We start from the raw sequence: 19,200 nt of genomic DNA, 5'->3' as shown, positions 1-19,200 counted from the left end.
GACTCAATTTAACACTTGGATAGGCCGAACGAATTCTGATTGCGTTATTGAAAGGCAATGTTTTCCATGTTTTCTTATGGAACAACTACACGTGTAATAAAAACGAGTGTAATAAATACATTAACAGGAGTAGCCTAAACGTGGTGCCTCGAGTTTTTCATAGCAATATTAATTCGGATGCGTGTGCATTGTTGTTTGTTCGCAGTAGGCTAATGCTCCACACTAACGACTATCTCTTATCTTTTGTAAATATGTAATTGTAGTAGGCCTATGCTAGGTACAGTGTGTTTCATAGCTGAGATAGTGCAGCGAATCACATTTCACCTTAGCTGAACTTCTCAAATCTATTTGAGCTATAGCAGAGGGAACACAGTGAGTCTGTCTGCTCTACTGATAGTCCGGCCCCGCCGCGGATGTGGCGAGCGAGGAAATGCTGGTAGCCTATTCTTTATGAATATTTCTAAAAGAGCCGGCGAACGTAACACAGCTCCTTTTGCTATGGATGCTTCTTTGCCGAAGTTTATATAGGCCTACTTTGCTACACTGTTACAATGTATCGCCTCAAGAGCGCGGATCACTACGTAGCCTAGTCGTCTTTTCTCACACTCGCATCATTGTTGCCGCGGTGCAGCGAGGACACGATAGTTACAGGGGGAGACAGACAAACACAGCGTGACTGCTCGGGACTTGAACTTGAACTTCATTTTGAAATTGGCGTCCATGTGTAATCGAGGTTAGTCTTCTTTTCCCCATAAGCAATACTCATTTTCTGTGATTCAATGACAAACTACGAGGAGAAATTAGGAAAATACAGATGTTTTGAAGACAATAAATTAAACGTAAGTTAATGTGCTCCATAAAAATACTAAATAAACCGCATTTATTGTAGGGAATAGCCGTTCCAAATCGTGTGTTATCTTGCCGGTGGATAGCATGTATTTTCAGTGGGGTGGATGACACGATTCAGAGACTGAGATGTTCTACAGTCGTAGGCAAGAATGAATTAAGTTTTCGCGGGTAGTTATTTCAACCGCAAACTTAAATCGCCCCCAAATTGTTTATGTTGATCATTACAATGACATAAAACAAAACAAACCAAGATCAATGTATAATGTATTTCTATTTTGATTAAAGGAGGATGATAGGCTATAGCCTTAAATTCACAATTGCAGTTAAATAAAGAAAGATGTCAGTTTTAGTGCATGGTTTATATGATACCTTTTCTCTTTGTTGTTCTTAACAGAGAGCTGAAATACAATGCTTATAGCCTTACCATCTCTACTAATCCACCATAAAGACGACACATCATTTTAAAATGTGCATTTGTGTAATTTGAACAAATGTGCATTTAATAAAACAAATGTTATTTCGCCAATTTGAGCTGTTTACTCGTAAATTATCCGACTCTGGGGTATGATTTGATTGTGTCGTTTTGTTTCCATGTGGTTTTCCCTCAAATATGTTTTAAAATGGATTATAGCCTATTATACTGTCATTGAAAAGTGATATTTGGGCATCAAGCCTCTATAGGTCTAAACCTTTTCTTTTATGAAAAAGGGAACTATTGAAAGTTGGGAGACAATTGCCTTCTTTGAGGAGTTGAAATGAGTTGGAGTTTTGGTATGATGTTGATAATAATCTCAGCAATGCTTCCTGTGTGTATGTGGAAGAAAATGGCCTACTATAGCCTAAAATGATTTAGCTGTAAGTCACCCTCAGAATATTTTTACTATTTGCCTTTTTTTGCTGGTGATCATTTGTCATTTTCAGATGCAAAGATACAAGGGTGTTCCTGTTAAAGTGCTAAAATGTGCTGTGATTTCTGTGTTTCAGTGCTGGCTGCTCCACCTCGGACACTGAAGAAGTGGACATTTCAGATCAACAGAAAGTAAAAGAATTGAAGAATGCATATTATAGATGTTGTTATAACAGGTAGGTTTTATTTTTTTATTATGTAACTATTCAGTGACACAATAACAGTTTAAATCGTAATGAGAAACCTTCCAAAATATGATTTAAATGTACTGTAGTTGCTGTGTGAAACATATTGTAATATGATTCAGTGCATAATGCATTACATTTTAGATCTGCATTACAAATGAAAAACATTGAGTGAAACTTGTATTTCTTATTTATAATGATTGTCAAGTAATGGTTATTAGTTCTATAGAGAATGAATGAGCTTATCATTTCTAAATCAAATAGGCAGTGGGAAAACTTGTTCATGTGAAAAAGATCACATACTCTGTCTATATGCCCTGACCATTCTTCATCTATCTGAAAAGGCCTATGTTTAGAGACATTGATCCGAAATATCTCCTGTAAACGTGGCAGAAAATGTCGATTACTTCTTCATTTGAGCCTTGAGCCTTGAACCTTGTCAGTCACAGCACTGGGGTCGGTACTCAGCGTAGGCCCTACATGACAGGTTTACTCTCACAGCCAAAGCTGTCACCTGCACAATTCAACTGAGAGAGAGATGATGTATTTATGTATATATTTATATATACTGTATATATATTCTTTAAAGAATTATCAATATTTAGAACTATGCCCCATCTTAATTTACATTAACAGCTTCAAATCAAACATTTTCTAATTGACAGTATTAAGGGAGAGTTTTACTCTCTGACAACTCTTGGGAAATCAATCGGTCACCCTGAGACTTTATTTCCATTTGTTTAATAGTTGTCTCTCACTGCTCTCCTGCTTCTGCCAAAGATAACATTCAATTTGCTCCTCCTGTCATTCGGTTGGCAAGCTTTTTTTTATTTTACACAATCAAAGTGTCATTATAAGTGTCATGGCCTGGGCCGGGCCGGTTGGGCCTAATAAGACAGTCGTAGGTTTTCTTTCTGCACATCTGGCTATTTTAGTGCTGCGTCTGCCACTGGAAGCTTATTTTGTTGCCTGGCCTAGTGCTCTGGTACTCTGGTGATGCCGAACCCAGCCTGTCAATCGCACTGAAGCGATGTTTCCCAAAATTCTGGGAGCCGCAGCAACGGATGACAGAAACTTGGAATTTGTCGCCGGCCACATTCTCTCCTCTCCTTGCTGCTCTCTGGAAAGAGGGGCAGACAGGGGCCAAGTATGTAACAGATCATCATGACCCTGTGGCCCCTGATGGCTCAGGGTGATAGGCATCTTTAATGTGATATATTAATAACCAGTATATTGTACGTTTATAAAACACACTTGTGGCTATAAACAGGAAAGCCATTGTGCTCTGGGGAAAACGAGGCAACGAGGCAAACACAGGTGGCTGGAGACAATGGACAAGGGCTGGTTTCTCAGATCCTAAGCAGTAAAGAAAGAGAGAGAGCCTGTGGACTTGTGATTGGCATGACTTTGTCAGTGGCATGATTTACCCTCAGTTTACTCTAGAACAGAATAACAAAAAAAGTGCAGAAGTAGTTAGTTTCGACTTGTGACAGGAGTTTTAAATGTTACAAAGCCCTCTGTAGCAGTGTGAAGCTAAAGTAGGGATAATCAAATCAAAATGTATTTGTCACATGCGCCGAATACAACAGGTGTAGACCTTACAGTAAACTGCTTACTTACAGGCTCTGACCAACAGTGCAAAAAAGGTATTAAGTGAACAATTGGTAAGTAAAGAAATAAAAACAACAGTAAAAAAGACAGTGAAAAATACAGTAGCAAGGCTATATACAGTAGCGAGGCTATATACAGGCACTGGTTAGTCGGGCTGATTGAGATAGTATGTACATGTAGATATGGTTAAAGTGACTATGCATATATGATAAACAGAGAGTAGCAGTAGCGTAAAAGAGGGGTTGGTGGGTGGTGGGTGGCGGGACACAATGCAGATAGCCCGGTTAGCCAATGAGCGGGGGCACTGGTTGGTCGGGCCAATTGAGGTAGTATGTACATGAATGTATAGTTAAAGTGACTATGCATACAGTGGGGCAAAGAAGTATTTAGTCAGCCACCAATTGTGCAAGTTCTCCCACTTAAAAAGATGAGAGAGGCCTGTAAATTTCATCATAGGTACACTTCAACTATGACAGACAAAATGAGAAAAGAAAATCCAGAAAATCACATTGTAGAATTTTTTATGAATTTATTTGCAAATTATGGTGGAAAATAAGTATTTGGTCACCTACAAACAAGCAAGATTTCTGGCTCTCACAGACCTGTAACTTCTTCTTTAAGAGGCTCCTCTGTCCTCCACTCGTTACCTGTATTAATGGCACCTGTTTGAACTTGTTATCAGTATAAAAGACACCTGTCCACAACCTCAAACAGTCACACTCCAAACTCCACTATGGCCAAGACCAAAGAGCTGTCAAAGGACACCAGAAACAAAATTGTAGACCTGCACCAGGCTGGGAAGACTGAATCTGCAATAGGTAAGCAGCTTGGTTTGAAGAAATCAACTGTGGGAGCAATTATTAGGAAATGGAAGACATACAAGACCACTGATAATCTCCCTCGATCTGGGGCTCCACGCAAGATCTCACCCCGTGGGGTCAAAATGATCACAAGAACGGTGAGCAAAAATCCCAGAATCACACGGGGGGACCTAGTGAATGACCTGCAGAGAGCTGGGACCAAAGTAACAAAGCCTACCATCAGTAACACACTACGCCGCCAGGGACTCAAATCTTGCAGTGCCAGACGTGTCCCCCTGCTTAAGCCAGTACATGTCCAGGCCCGTCTGAAGTTTGCTAGAGAGCATTTGGATGATCCAGAAAAAGATTGTGAGAATGTCATATGGTCAGATGAAACCAAAATAGAACTTTTTGGTAAAAACTCAACTCGTCGTGTTTGGAGGACAAAGAATGCTGAGTTGCATCCAAAGAACACCATACCTACTGTGAAGCATGGGGGTGGAAACATCATGCTTTGGGGCTGTTTTTCTGCAAAGGGACCAGGACGACTGATCCGTGTAAAGGAAAGAATGAATGGGGCCATGTATCGTGAAATTTTGAGTGAAAACCTCCTTCCATCAGCAAGGGTATTGAAGATGAAACGTGGCTGGGTCTTTCAGCATGACAATGATCCCAAACACACCGCCCGGGCAACGAAGGAGTGGCTTCGTAAGAAGCATTTCAAGGTCCTGGAGTGGCCTAGCCAGTCTCCAGATCTCAACCCCATAGAAAATCTTTGGAGGGAGTTGAAAGTCCGTGTTGCCCAGCAACAGCCCCAAAACATCACTGCTCTAGAGGAGATCTGCATGGAGGAATGGGCCAAATACCAGCAACAGTGTGTGAAAACCTTGTGAAGACTTACAGAAAACATTTGACCTCTGTCATTGCCAACAAAGGGTATATAACAAAGTATTGAGATAAACTTTTGTTATTGACCAAATACTTATTTTCCACCATAATTTGCAAATAAATTCATAAAAAATCCTACAATGTGAATTTCTGGATTTTTTTTCTCATTTTGTCTGTCATAGTTGAAGTGTACCTATGATGAAAATTACAGGCCTCTCTCATCTTTTTAAGTGGGAGAACTTGCACAATTGGTGGCTGACTAAATACTTTTTTGCCCCACTGTATATGATAAACAGAGAGTAGCAGCAGCGTAAAAGAGTGGTTGGGGGGGCACACAATGCAAATAGTCTGGGTATCCATTTGATTTCTTGTTCAGGAGTCTTGTGGCTTGGGGGTAAAAACTTTTGAGAATCCTTTTTGTCCAAGACTTGGCACTCCGTACCGCTTGCCATGCGGTAGTAGAGAGAACTGTCTATGACTGGGGTGGCTGGGGTCTTTGACAATTTTTAGGGCCTTCCTCTGACACCGCCTGGTGTAGAGGTCCTGGATGGCAGGCAGCTTAGCCCCAGTGATGTACTGGGCCGTACGCACAACCATCTGTAGTGCCTTGCGGTCAGAGGCCGAGCAATTGCCGTTCAAGGCAGTAATGCAACCAGTCAAGATGCTCTCGATGTTGCAGCTGTATAACCTTTTGAGGATCTGAGGACCCATGCCAAATCTTTTTAGTTTCCTGAGGGGGAATAGGCTTTGTCGGGCCCTCTTCACGACTGTCTTGGTGTGTTTGGACCATTCTAGTTTGTTGGTGATGTGGACACCAAGGAACTTGAAGCTCTCAACCTGCTCCACTACAGCCCTGTCGATGAGAATGGGAGCGTGCTCGATCCTCCTTTTCCTGTAGTTCACAATCATCTCCTTAATCTTTGTTACGTTGAGGGATAGGTTGTTTTTCTGGCACCACCCGGCCAGGTCTCTGACCTGCTCCCTATAGGCTGTCTCGTCGTTGTCGGTGATCAGGCCTACACTGTTGTGTCGTCTGCGAACTTAATGATGGTGTTGGAGTCGTGCCTGGCCATGCAGTCGTGGTTGAACAGGAAGTAAAGGGGGGGACTGAGCACGCACCCCTGAGGGGCTCCAGTGTTGAGGATGAGTGTGGCAGATGTGTTGCAACCTACCCTCACCACATGGGGGCGGCCCGTCAGGAAGAGCAGGATCCAGTTGCAGAGGGAGGTGTTTAGTCCCAGGATCCTTAGCTTAGTGATGAGCTTTGAGGGTACTATAGTGTTGAACGCTGAGCTGTAGTCAATGAATAGCATTCTCACGTAGGTGTTCCTTTTGTCCGGGTGGGAAAGGGCAGTGTGGAGTGCAATAGAGATTCCATCATCTTTGGATCTGTTTGGGCAGTATGCAAATTGGAGTGGGTCTAGGGTTTCTGGGATAATGGTGTTGATATGAGCCATTACCAGCCTTTCAAAGCACTTCATGGCTACAGATGTGAGTGCTACGGGTCTGTAGTCATTTAGGCAGGTTGCCTTCGTGTTCTTGGGCACAGGGACTATGGTGGTCTGCTTGATATTGTTGGTATTACAGATTCAATCAGGGACATGTTGAAAATGTCAATGAAGACACCTGCCAGTTGGTCAGCACATGCCTGGAGCACACGTCCTGGTAATCTGTCTGGCCCCGCAGCCTTGTAAATGTTGACCTGTTTAAAGGTCTTACTCACGTTGGCTACGGAGAGCGTGATCACACAGTCATCCGGAACAGCTGATTCTCTCATGCATGCCTCAGTGTTGCTTACCTCGAAACGAGCACAGAAGTGATTTAGGTCGTATGGTAGGCTCGTGTCACTGGGCAGCTCGCGGCTGTGCTTCCCTTTGTAGTCTGTAATAGTTTGCAAGCCCTGACACACAAGACGAGCGTTGGAGCCGGTGTAGTACGATTCAATCTTAGCCCTGTATTGACTCTTTGCCTGTTTGATGGTTCATCGGAGGGCATAGCAGGATTTCTTATAAGCTTCCAGGTTAGAGTCCCGCACCTAGAAAGCGGCAGCTCTACCCTTTAGCTCAGTGCGAATGTTGCCTGTAATCCATGGCTTTTGGTTGGGGTATGTACGAACAGTCACTGTGGGGACGACGTCCTCGATGCACTTATTGATAAAGCCAGTGACTGATATGGTGTACTCCTCAATGCCATCCGAAGAATCTCGGAACATGTTCCAGTCTGTGATAGCAAAACAGTCCTGTAGTTTAGCATCTGCTTCACCTGACCACTTTTTTATAGACCAAGTCACTGGTGCTTCCTGCTTTAATTTTTGCTTGTAAGCAGGAATCAGGAGGATAGAATTTTGGTTAAATTTACCAAATGGAGGGCAAGGGAGAGCTTTGTACACGTCTCTGTGTGTAGAGTACAGGTGATCTAGAATTGTTTTCCCTCTGGTTGCACATTTAACATGTTGATAGAAATGAGGTAGAACTGATTTAAGTTTCCCTGCATTAAAGTCTCCGGCCACTAGGAGCGTTGCCTCTGGGTGAGCGGTTTCCTGTTTGCTTATTTCCTTATACAGCTGACTGAGTGCAGTCTTAGTGCCAGCATCTGTCTGTGGTGTTAAATAAACAGCCACGAAAAGTATAGCTGAAAACTCTCTAGGCAAATAGTGTGGTCTGCATTTTATCACAAGATACTCTACTTCAGGCGAGCAAAATCTAGAGACTTCCTTAGATTTCGTGCACCAGCTCTTGTTTACAAATATGCACAGACCGCCCCCCCTCGTCTCGGAGTGTGCTGTTCTATCTTGCCGGTGCAGCGTATATCCCGCTAGCTGAATATCCATGTCATCATTCAGCCACAATTCCATGAAACATAAGATATTACAGTTTTTGATGTCCTGTTGGTAGGATATTCGTGATCGTACCTTGTGTAATTTATTGTCCAAATGATTGCACGTTGACGAGTAATATTGACGGTAACGGCAGCTTTCCCACTCGCCTTCTGCAAATCCTTACGATGCATCCCGCTCTGTGTCCTCTGTACCTGCGTCTCTTCCTCTTGCAAATAACTGGGATGTTGACTTTGTCGGGTGTTCGGAGAATGTCCCATGTGTCCTGCTTGTTGAAGAACAAACCTTTGTCTAATCCGAGGTGAGTGACCGCTGTCCTGATATCCAGAAGCAATTTTTTGCCGTAAGATACGGTTGCAGAAACATTATGTGCAAAATAAGTTACAAATAACGCGAAAAAAACACATAATAGCACAATTGGTTGGCCGCCCGTAAAACTGCTGCCATTTGTTCTGGCGCCATTTTACGCCCAGACGCGGTAAAATATATAATATAGCTAGTGTAGTCTATGGAGATTATATTTCACTGTTCCCCTGGTAATACGATTTCCCTGTGACACGGCTTGTATTTGTAGTTAGCTGCAGTGTGTGTGTGTGTGCGCGCATGTGTGTGTACATGTGCGTGTGCATGCTTGTGTGTGTGCATGTGTAGCACATGGGGATGTGTGAAACTTACTCCTCAGCCTGAAGTGTCCCCACTTGTGCCAGAGAGTAGCTAGCTTTTCGCGTGGTGCCGACTGGTAAGACACTTCAGTAGGGTGGTCACATGTGCTAGCAAGGCAGAGGTCCCGAGTTCGCACCAGGTATGGGCCGAATTGGTAGGAAGTGGTACTCGCAAAGCAAGCACCGTGACGTCATTTTACACATGCTTCTACTCTACAGTATGTGTGCATACTGTCTATAATGTCTTTGCATGGAACACTTAAAGATGGAATCTACAGTAAGGGGAAACAGCGCCACTGGCCGACCCCACAGTTGTTATTATTTTAGTTGCCAAGCTGTGGTTGCCTGGCTACCCCAACGCCACGCCACTCACATTAGTTTCTTCTCCGCAATGAGTCTGGAGCGTTTTGTAGAATATCAAACACATTCTAACTATTCTGATTGGTTCCAGGAACCGATGGGTTGGGCCAGAACCAGAACACCTGTGGGTAAAGCAGCACCCCTCATTTTGACGTCATAACAAACAACTTCAACGATGGCAGTCTCAGACTGAAGTATGTAGCAAACATAGAGCAGCGTGCAATTCTCTTTTATCGCACGTGCAATGCAGTGACTTCTTTGTTGTTGTAATATCGCAAACGGATTCCAGCTTTGACCTAATTTCTCAGGCGTTCGGTGAAGAGTTCAGGAAGTAGCGAGAGAGGGTAGGGAGAGAGAAAGAGATCCTTGGCATGTTAGTTTTCTTCCAGGGAGGGGGCGAGACACAGAAGGCCTGCCTCTGTCAACCAGTGTGACTGAGCTCTCTGCTCTCTCTCCGCTCTGTTCAGCTTTGGGTCGTATTTATAGTGGACACCGTAGCGAAAGGTTTTGCAACAGAAAACAAAAACAAGCGTTTCATTTTGAGTCAGTTTTCTTCTGTTTGGTGGCTAGTGAATATGACCCTGCTCTCTGCCTCTCTCTGCTCTCTCTCTGCTCTGGGTGTTTCCTCCTCCTAGCCTATAACAGGAAGCTCATGTTCAAGTTCATGTGAGGACAGGGAAAAGGGCTTTTCTTTCCACTGTGAATCATTTGGGAGAGAGAGGAGGAAGAAAAAGAAGAAAAACCCAAAGCCCTTGCTGCCTTGCACTGAATCAACCCTCTTGCAATCTGCCATGTTTTTCTCCTCTCCCCTATACTGCTTTATTGTCTATTTTGGCTGAGTTTGCTAAGTTTTTCTCACCCTATTCGTGCCAATATTTTTTTTTTATAGGATAGGACGTAGTGAGTGAGAGCAGAGTTGAGTTCCTGAGTTAAAAGCAGAGTTCATGAATCCTGTAAGCAAATTAAACAAATCTCTGTGGGGAGCTCCACAGGTTCTTCCGGTTTGGTTCTAAATTCCAGAGAGAACTTTGACCCGTAGTTACACACTCTGGAAAAAACAACACGCTCTCTGCATGACTTTATACATGTTTGTGATATCTAGACTGTGTGGTCAATGTTTAGAGAATGTCTTTGTGCATATACAAAGACCTGTAAAATAAGGAATCTGACATGGATGAAAATCTGGCATGTGATAACACTATAGTACATGGAGGCGTACATTAAATACTCTGACATTTTTCGTTTTTCTCTCCAAGCCAGAGGTGGCTCAGCTTTGGAAACAGTGGAGATGAGTGATACAGTGGTAGAAATTTGTATAGTCAATTGCAGTAGGGTTTAGATGTTTTGATATTTTCCCTGTACATGGTATTTCTCAGCACAACATAGGCCTTTTATGGAGACAGACCAGACCACAAGGAAGACATACCCACTCCAGTGCTTTGCAGGTATACCAATATACCACCATGTATGCATTGAAGGTTGGCCACCTTCAACCTTCAATGGACAAGACTGTCCATTCCCCGGTACTGAAGCAACTTTATAGCTTCAACATCAACTTCAGCTTCAGCATTTCACTTTCCCCCCCCTTTACTACTACAGAGTGTACAAAACATTAGGAACAACTGCCTAATATTGAGTTGCACCCCCTTTTGCCCTCAGAACAGCCTCATTTCGTCGGGGCATGGACTCTACAAGGTGCCGAAAGCGTTCCACGGGAAAGCTGGCCCATGTTGACGCCAATGCTTCCCACAGTTGTGCCAAGAGTGGTTTTTGACTTTCTCTGAATGTATCATTGGCATTTTGTACTTGGGAACCAAAGCTTAAGGGATTTCAGTTATGAGCTGCACACTGGAATTATATTAGAGGGAACAAAATGGGGTTTCGGTTGGACCCAGTTGAATGACATCAAGGACAAGTCAGTATATTATAACCTTTATAAATGAAAGTGAGCATGCTCCTCTTGAAGGACAGACGAAAGTCAGTCATGGCATATTTTTTTTTTGGCTTTTGAGTCCCCATGAGTTCCCATCATATCGCTCTCTCTCTCTCTCTCTCTCTCTCTCTCTCTCTCTCTCTCTCTCTCTCTCTCTCTCTCTCTCTCTCTCTCTCTCTCTCTCTCAATTCAATTCAATGGGGCTTTATTGGTATGGGAAACATATGTTTACATTGCCAAAGCAAGTCAAATAAACAATAAACAAAAGTGAGAAGAAACAAAACAATGTACAGTAAAATTTGCACTCATTAAGGTTTCAAAAGGATAAAGAAGTTTCAAATGTTATATTATCAGCTTTGTACAGTGTTTTTAACAATATGTTAATAGTTGTAGCATGAAAAGTAGGGGAAGATAAGTAAACAGATAAAAATGGGATGTATTTACAATGTTGTTTGTGTTCCACCGGTTGCCCTGTTTTCATGGCAACGGGTCACAAATCTTTCTGCTGTGATTTCACATTGTGTTATTTCGCTAAACACATATGGGAGTTTATCAATGTTTGATTTGTTTTCAAATTATTTTGGGGTCTGTGTGATCTGTGAGAAATACAGTGACAGCCTTATTCTAAAATGGATTAAATACTTTCCCCCCCTCAGCAATCTACACACATTACCCCATAAGGACATAGCAAAAACAGGTTTTTAGAAAAATAAAATACATAAATACCTTATTTACAGAATAAGTATTCAGACCCTTTGCTATGAGATTCAAAATTGAGCTCAGGTGCATCCTGTTTCCATTGATCACCCTTGAGATGTTTCAACAACTAGATTGGAGTCCATCTGTGGTAAATTCAATTGATTGGACATGATTTGGAAAGGCACACACCTGTCTATATAAGGTCCCACAGTTGACAGTGCATGTCAGAGCAAAAATCAAGCCACGAGGTCGAAGGAATTGTTCGTAGAGCTCCGAGACAAGATTGTGTCGAGGTACAAATCTGGGGAAGGGTACCAAAACATTTCTGCAGCATTGAAGAACCCCAAGAACACAGTGGTCTCTATCATTCTTAAATGGAAGAAGTTTGAAACCACCAAGACTTCCTAGAGCTGGCCGCCCGGCCAAACTGAGCAATCGGGGGGAGAAGGGCATTGGTCAGGAAGGTGACCAAGAACCCGATGGTCATTCTGACAGCGCTCTAGAGTTCCTCTGTGGAGATGGGAGAACCTTCCAGAAGGACAATCATCTCTGCAGCACTCTACCAATTAGGCCTTTATGGTAGAGTGGCCAGACAGAAGCCACTCCTCAGTGAAAGGCACATGACAGCCTGCTTGGAGTTTGCCAAAAGGCACCTAAAGACTCTCAGATTATGAGAAACAAGATTATCTGGTCTGATGAAATCAAGATTAAACTCTTTGGCCTGAATGCCAAGCGTCACATCTGGAGGAAACCTGGCACCATCCCTACGGTGAAGCATGGTGGTGGCAGCATCATGCTGTGGAGATGTTTTTCAGCAGCAGGGACTGGGAGACTACTATGAACGGAGCGAAGTACAGAGAGATCCTTGATGAAAACCTGCTCCAGAGCACTCAGGACCTGAGACTGAGGCGACGGTTCACCTCCCAACAGGACAACGACCCTAAGCACAGCCAAGACAACGCAGGAGTGTCTTCGGGACAAGTCTCTGAATGTCCTTGAGTGGCCCAGCCAGAGCCCGGATTTCAACCTGATCGAACATCTCTGGAGAGACCTGAAAATAGCTGTGCAGCAACGCTCCCCATCCAACCTGACAGAGCTTGAGAGGATCTGCAGAGAGGAATGGGAGAAACTCCCCAAATACTGGTGTGCCAAGCTTGTAGCGTCATACCCAAGAAGACTCAAAGCTGTAATCGATGCCAAAGGTGCTTCAACAAAGTACTGAGTAAAGGGTCTGAATACTTAATATAAATGTGATATTTCAGTTTCTTTTTTCTTCATTTGCAAAAAATTATACAAACCTGTTTTTGCTTTGTAATTCTTTTATGTTATTTTAATCTTTTTGTAACTAGGTAAGTCAGTTAAGAACAAATTCTTATTTACAATGATGGCCTACGACGCTGGGCCAATTGATGGCCTACGACGCTGGGCCTCCGAACGACGCTGGGCCAATTGTGCGCCGCCCTACGGGACTCTCAATCAAGGCCGGTTGTGATACAGCCTGGAATCAAACCAGGGTCTGTAGTGACACCTCTATCAATGAGATGCAGTGCCTTAGACCGCTGCGCCACTTGGGAGACCATTATGGGGTATTGACGAGGGGAAAAAACAATTTAATACATTTTAGACTAAGGCTGTAAAGTAACAAAATGTGGAAAAAGTCAAGAGGTCTGAATACTTTCCGAATGCACTGTATGTCTCTTTAATATGGTCATACCTTTGGCAGGAGGTAAGGAAGTGCAGCTCAGTTTCCACCTCATTTTGTGGGCAATGGGCGCATAGCCTTTCTTCTCTCGAGAGCCAGGTCTGCCTATGGCGGCCTCTCTCAATAACAAGGCTATGCTCACTGAGTCTCTACATCTTGCTCTCTCGCTCTATCACTCTCTCTCCCATATTTCTTGTCCCTCTCTTCTTTCTGTCTGAGACTCAGTCCTTATCGCCTCATCATCCTTTTTCTCCTTTCTCCCCTCTCTCGCCCCCCCTCCTTTTCTTTCTCTACTCCTTCCTCTCTCCCCCCTTGATGGTTCTATCAGGGTCATGTGGCTGTTTGTTGCAGGTGTTCTACAGATGTGACTGACTCAGCACTACAGATCCCTGTCCATCATTAAATCCCTACTGCTGGAAATGTACACAAATGTGTTGGAAATGAACATCATTGTATTAACATTGTATTGTATTTTATACACATTTTCATCAAGTTTATGTAGTAAATACATTTTCAGTTTTCAGTTTATTGCAAGTTTTTTGCAACTAGCAGTTTGCAAGTTTATTACAATTATATTGAACATTTATTTGAAGTTGAAAACAGTGGAAGTAAATTAATTACATTTAGAAGAATTATATCAAATTTAAACTCTGTTTGCTAACTAAGAGAGAGTTCCTTAGACAGACTTAGCTGGTCAGATGGGTGTGTGTATATATAAAGTCATGGAGGAGAATTAATGAAAGTGGATGGTCCCTCTGCTCGGTGCCAGACGGCTTGAGCTGGAGGAGTGAACCATGTGACTGTGAACCAGCTCCTGGGAGGCTAGGTGTGCGTCCCAAATAGCACTATATTCCCTATTTAGTGCACTACTTTTGACCAGAGCACTATGGGCCCTGGACAAAAGTAGTGCACTATAGGGAATAGGGTGCCATTTGGGATACAGACTGGGCCTTTGAGTCCCCAGTCTGGAGCTGCACTGCGGGCCGGGCACCAGCGTTGCTGCTGCATTGTTGGCAGGCCCTCGTTTGAATAGGCCTTTAGTGTTTCTGTGTGAGCAAGTCAGCGCCATTTGCATTTGTTCCAGTCACAAAGGTTTACAGGTCAATAGGGACTGCCTGGAAGAAAACTAACATGCCAAGGAACTCGTTGGGACTCTTTATATTCTTTTTTTTTACCCTCTGTGGTGTGTTCAGGCATGGCTCTTCTGCCCTTATTTTGTGTGTGTATTCTTTTTGTGTGTGTGTGAAAAAATTGACATATTTAGTGACATTTGCAATACGGGAATGGGAAGGGGGCCCATGGTAATCCTGAAGCAGTATTTACAAAAGTTAAATTAACATACATTTTACAGTGTTCTGTTTGTATAAGAGACATATGAGCAGAGGGAGGGGCTCTGTGCATGGACATGTATGTGTTGTGTAGATAAGCATCTTAATACGTTTACCTACCACCACCACACCCTCCGTGGTATATGCGGAACTATTGATGCTGTAAACCTCATTTCCTGAGCCTGCGATTATTGTTTTATTACAATTTATAGAATAACAGCAAACAATGGTGGGCAATTTGAGGTAACTCATTCCTCCAAAATGGATTTGCCACAACATGATGAATGTTATTATGCTTATTAAAGACTAGGAGGAACTTATTACAAAACAATTAGCTCAAATATCACCACTGACATTTAGACTTAGTATTTTATAGCAATATCCCAGCAAAGTATGTAGTGAGAACATTAGCCTACTGTTGATTTTGGAAGCACTATCTGTGAAATAGACGTATTTTTGAATATACAACCCTTTTGAGGATATTTTACTAGTATGAATTAGGGTTAGAGTCATTATATTTTAAACCAGGAATACAAAGCTTAATCCATATCCGTAAATTGTTCCTTATGTGTTTTATGTGTGGCCACAGGAAGGCTGTGTGTGTGTGTGTGTGTGTGTGTGTGTGTGTGTGTGTGTGTGTGTGTGTGTGTGTGTGTGTGTGTGTGTGTGTGTGTGTGTGTGTGTGTGTCTGTGTGTCTGTTTCTCTGTTTCTCCAGTCAGAGGGGTAGACAGACAGACGCAGACCTGGCATGCATCCCATGGCCGACCTGCGTTATGTGAAACACAGCACACAAAGGAGGCTCCTTTATCTGTATGCACCCAACATAGGGGACCTTTTGTTGCCGGTGGCGCGCACATGACTGTTAGCGTTTTAACTCCTTTGAGCCGCCCCACCTCATTGAAAAGACGGTGTAGACTGGTGTGTATTCATGGATGACAAGGGAAGAAAAGAGAAAACAGCATACTAAATAATTAATCTTTCGTCTCTCTGTTTCATACATTTTCTTCAATTTGCAAGAGGCTGCATGTCTCACCGGAGAAAGCATCGGAGTGATCGAAACAGCGCCCCTCTGTATGTGTAGCGGATCTATCTGATGCTGTCTGGTCAGAAAAAGTATGACATTGTTGCCGCCCATAGCATTGAATGCAAGGGAAGCCAGCGAGCATTTGGCCTCCCTTGATTAAAAAAAAGTATAAAATATTAGCCAATCAGCTAAACTGAGTGAGCTCAGATGTGAATGGTTCTGGTGCACCAAAAAAAGTGTCAAGGGAAAACAGTTTGGATTTGGCTTCAGACCAATCACATCACAAGCCAAACTTGAATTGTTGCATCTCGTGGTGTTGTTGTCTTCCGGTGGCTAGCTAGCTAGCTAAAATCATCCCTTTCCTAAATTAGCCATCAATGGAGATAGGGATTTGGACTTGTGGTTTTACCTAATTCTCCATACTGGCCAATCATTTTAATGTATATTCTAATCTAACCATAAATTCATACATTGTGCCCCTGGCCTGAGGAAATAGTATGGAAATAGTATGCTAATGTTAACTAATGTTATGCTAAGGTTTACTAGCTGGCCTGGCATATCGTTGCCCATGAAAGGAAGTTAGGCTAGCGAGCAATTATTTTAGCCAGGTAGTATAGAACAACAAAAACTAAAAGCGTGTACTGTATGACATAGTTATAGAACATTTAGGCATGAAAGAGTAGGATGACGTTGGTGTTTCTCTGCAAGTAGGGTGAGTCACGCATGCACGCACACGCACACGCACACACACACGCACACACACACACACACACGCACACACACACACACACACACACACAAATCAGTACCATTGACAGCTACATCATATTTAGCTTACGTTGATAGGACTAAATAGTTTTTGGTATCTTTTAGTGTTCGCTGTATTAGACTAAGGTGATTAGATGATGTTGAAGTTGAAATGGTGCTGGAATAGTGGATCGAGCTCCTGTTTTCTTTGTGACTTGCGGTAACACTCTGTGGTTCTAAATAAATAGTTGTTTAATAGTTTGCTGCATGCAATATGTTTTGTGAACTTCACAGGAAAGATGTTGCTCTCCGGTTTTGTAATGAAACAAATGTGTTGTTGAATTTATTCTGCCACTGTGTCTGTCTTCTTATTGTCTCAGCCTTAGGCCTATATATCACGGTGTCAAGCCATTAACAGGTTATAGAGCAAACAGTGCAATTATCACAACACATAGGTTGTAATATGGCTACCAACGCACCGCTAGTGGGTATAGACTACAGTTACATCATCAAAACAAATCATTTATGTAGAAAGTTCATTAGGATACTAATTTAAAGCAAAAACCAAGACCGTTTATATCTTATGTTTGTAAAAACGTGCTGAGCGACAATCAGAATCATGACTCCAACAGTATAGCGTTCTCAAAAACAAAACAAAAATGCTATATCATTATGCACCACTTCAGTAGGAAACATTTACATTTGAACATAATAGCAAGTAAACAACAAAACATACAACTATTAATTGTAGGCTATTGACTGTTTAATTTGGGGTTAAATTGGATCAGTATTAATTACATTTAATCAGAAGAAATTAAACAAAAACATTTAAATATTTGTATATATTTTAAATGCATATGTACGTTTATCCATGTGAATTGTATGTATACATTACACATATACTGTACAATAGATACAGAGGACCAGGTGGAATAAGTGAGATACTACAGAAAATAAAATAAATGAATCCTATCGTTTAATGTTTTAGTCATTCTAATTACAGTGTTAATTTGCCTCAAGCTAAAAGTATAACTATTAGAATTGCTTATTGGCAGAAATGAGATGCTTGATTCCCATAGGGTGATCTCTCACTAAAATACAATTATAGACAAATAACTAATATACTACAGAAAGACTAGATGGTGTCCACAGACACTTTGACCTATTTGCACTCTTTCATTTTTCAATTTTAGGATATGCCCTTGACTAGCTAGGTAAGTCATGAAAATATTACACACTTTTAAAGAAATGGCAATGCTATTATGAGCAACACATGCATTGTGCTTAGCTGTATTTGTCTTGACAAACAAATATCATCAACCCATTATATAGAAAGTGACATTGAATGTACGCTTTGAGTACATCAAATCTATATACTTTTGTTACAACATATTACTCTCTCAAATATGGTTTACCACAATCCCATTTATTTATAATCTATACCCTTGAAGAATACTTAGCTGGGTCTTCAAACCCACTTTAGCAACCACATATACATAGATTGACTATATCATATAATATACATAAAGGAGAGAAAAGTTTCCATTGAAATTTGAATAGGTATATGAATTAGAGCCCTACGCTTCGGATTTGGCTACCCCAGAACGTGGGTGTGGGTCGAGTTTATATCTATTGGCCTATTTGAAAAATGCTTCCTTCCTTCCTTCTTTGAGGTAATCAATGACATAACACAAGTTGGATTAAGTGGGATAAATTCAAGTTAGGATACAGTTACTAGCTTTCACCAATCCAGTCATTGCCTTAGTCATGATGTAAGATCAGTTATTACTTCAAGGAAAAGATGAAGGAAGGAAGGAAGGAAGGAAAGGAAAGGAGGGAAATAAAGATGCATTTTTTAAATTAGTCAATAAGGGCCCATGTCTCTCTCTGAGCTCCCCTGGGTAGTTCTGGTGTGTAGTACTGGTTGGGGGCGTAAGGTGTGGAGGGCTCGACTGGGTCGATTCCTCTCCTCACAGGCCTGTCCTCGCCGGAAGAGCCATGACGTGGCACCTGCCAGAACCAACGGCCGGCATGAGTCTTTAAGAGGGACAACCGAGAGAACTTCTCCCCTAGACCCGCCAGCCTGGCTTGCACACAATGTACTAAAAGAGGAAGAAATCATTGCTGTTTTTCTGGTGCTTTTTTCGAGACTCGAGGTTGACCGAGAGAAGATATAAGCCCAGTAAGAATTGCAGGTAACAAAGATATGGGTTTGTGGGTGTATGTTTTCAGATTGTACAAGACTGATTAGTTCAAATTAGTTCAATTTGATGGAAGTGGGTTAAAACAATTCCCTTGTGTGGAGTTCGTTACTGTTTCTGCTATAATTGACAATGTATTAGCTATCCCTTTCGGTTAATCACAGGTTCCAAATACTATGAGTGACAATATATAACAAATCATGAATCTCTCAAGTGTTTTACCTTGACACAAGTAATTCAGAGGTAGTTCAGATAAATTCTTGTAATTTTTGCTATCTTACAATATTATGCTTGTATCAACATGAAATATGGACTCATGATAATGAGCAATTTCATCTTAGGTCCTCCATGAAGCATTACTAAAAAATCAAAGCTGCACATCTTTGATGTGATGGGTAAGGTTTTTCTTTTGTTCATGTCCGTGAGATAGACAATTTGCTTTCCTAATTTAAAAGCGAATACGAGTG

The 19,200-nt window shown here is 42.1% G+C and overlaps 1 long non-coding RNA gene across 1 annotated transcript in view; it reads left to right on the top strand.

The window, feature by feature from the left end:
- Positions 1 to 411: 411 nt before the first annotated feature.
- LOC120031755 overlaps positions 412 to 19,200 on the top strand; it is a 28,066-nt gene continuing 9,277 nt past the window's right edge. Inside the window, exons 1-2 of the long non-coding RNA XR_005473763.1 lie at positions 412 to 733; positions 1,834 to 1,932. This is a non-coding gene — a long non-coding RNA (uncharacterized LOC120031755). The remainder of the gene's footprint in view (positions 734 to 1,833; positions 1,933 to 19,200) is intronic.

The sequence above is a fragment of the Salvelinus namaycush genome, chromosome 38 (assembly GCF_016432855.1).
Source record: "Salvelinus namaycush isolate Seneca chromosome 38, SaNama_1.0, whole genome shotgun sequence".
Lineage (NCBI taxonomy): Eukaryota > Metazoa > Chordata > Actinopteri > Salmoniformes > Salmonidae > Salvelinus > Salvelinus namaycush.
This window is presented reverse-complemented; position numbering and strand designations above follow the sequence as displayed.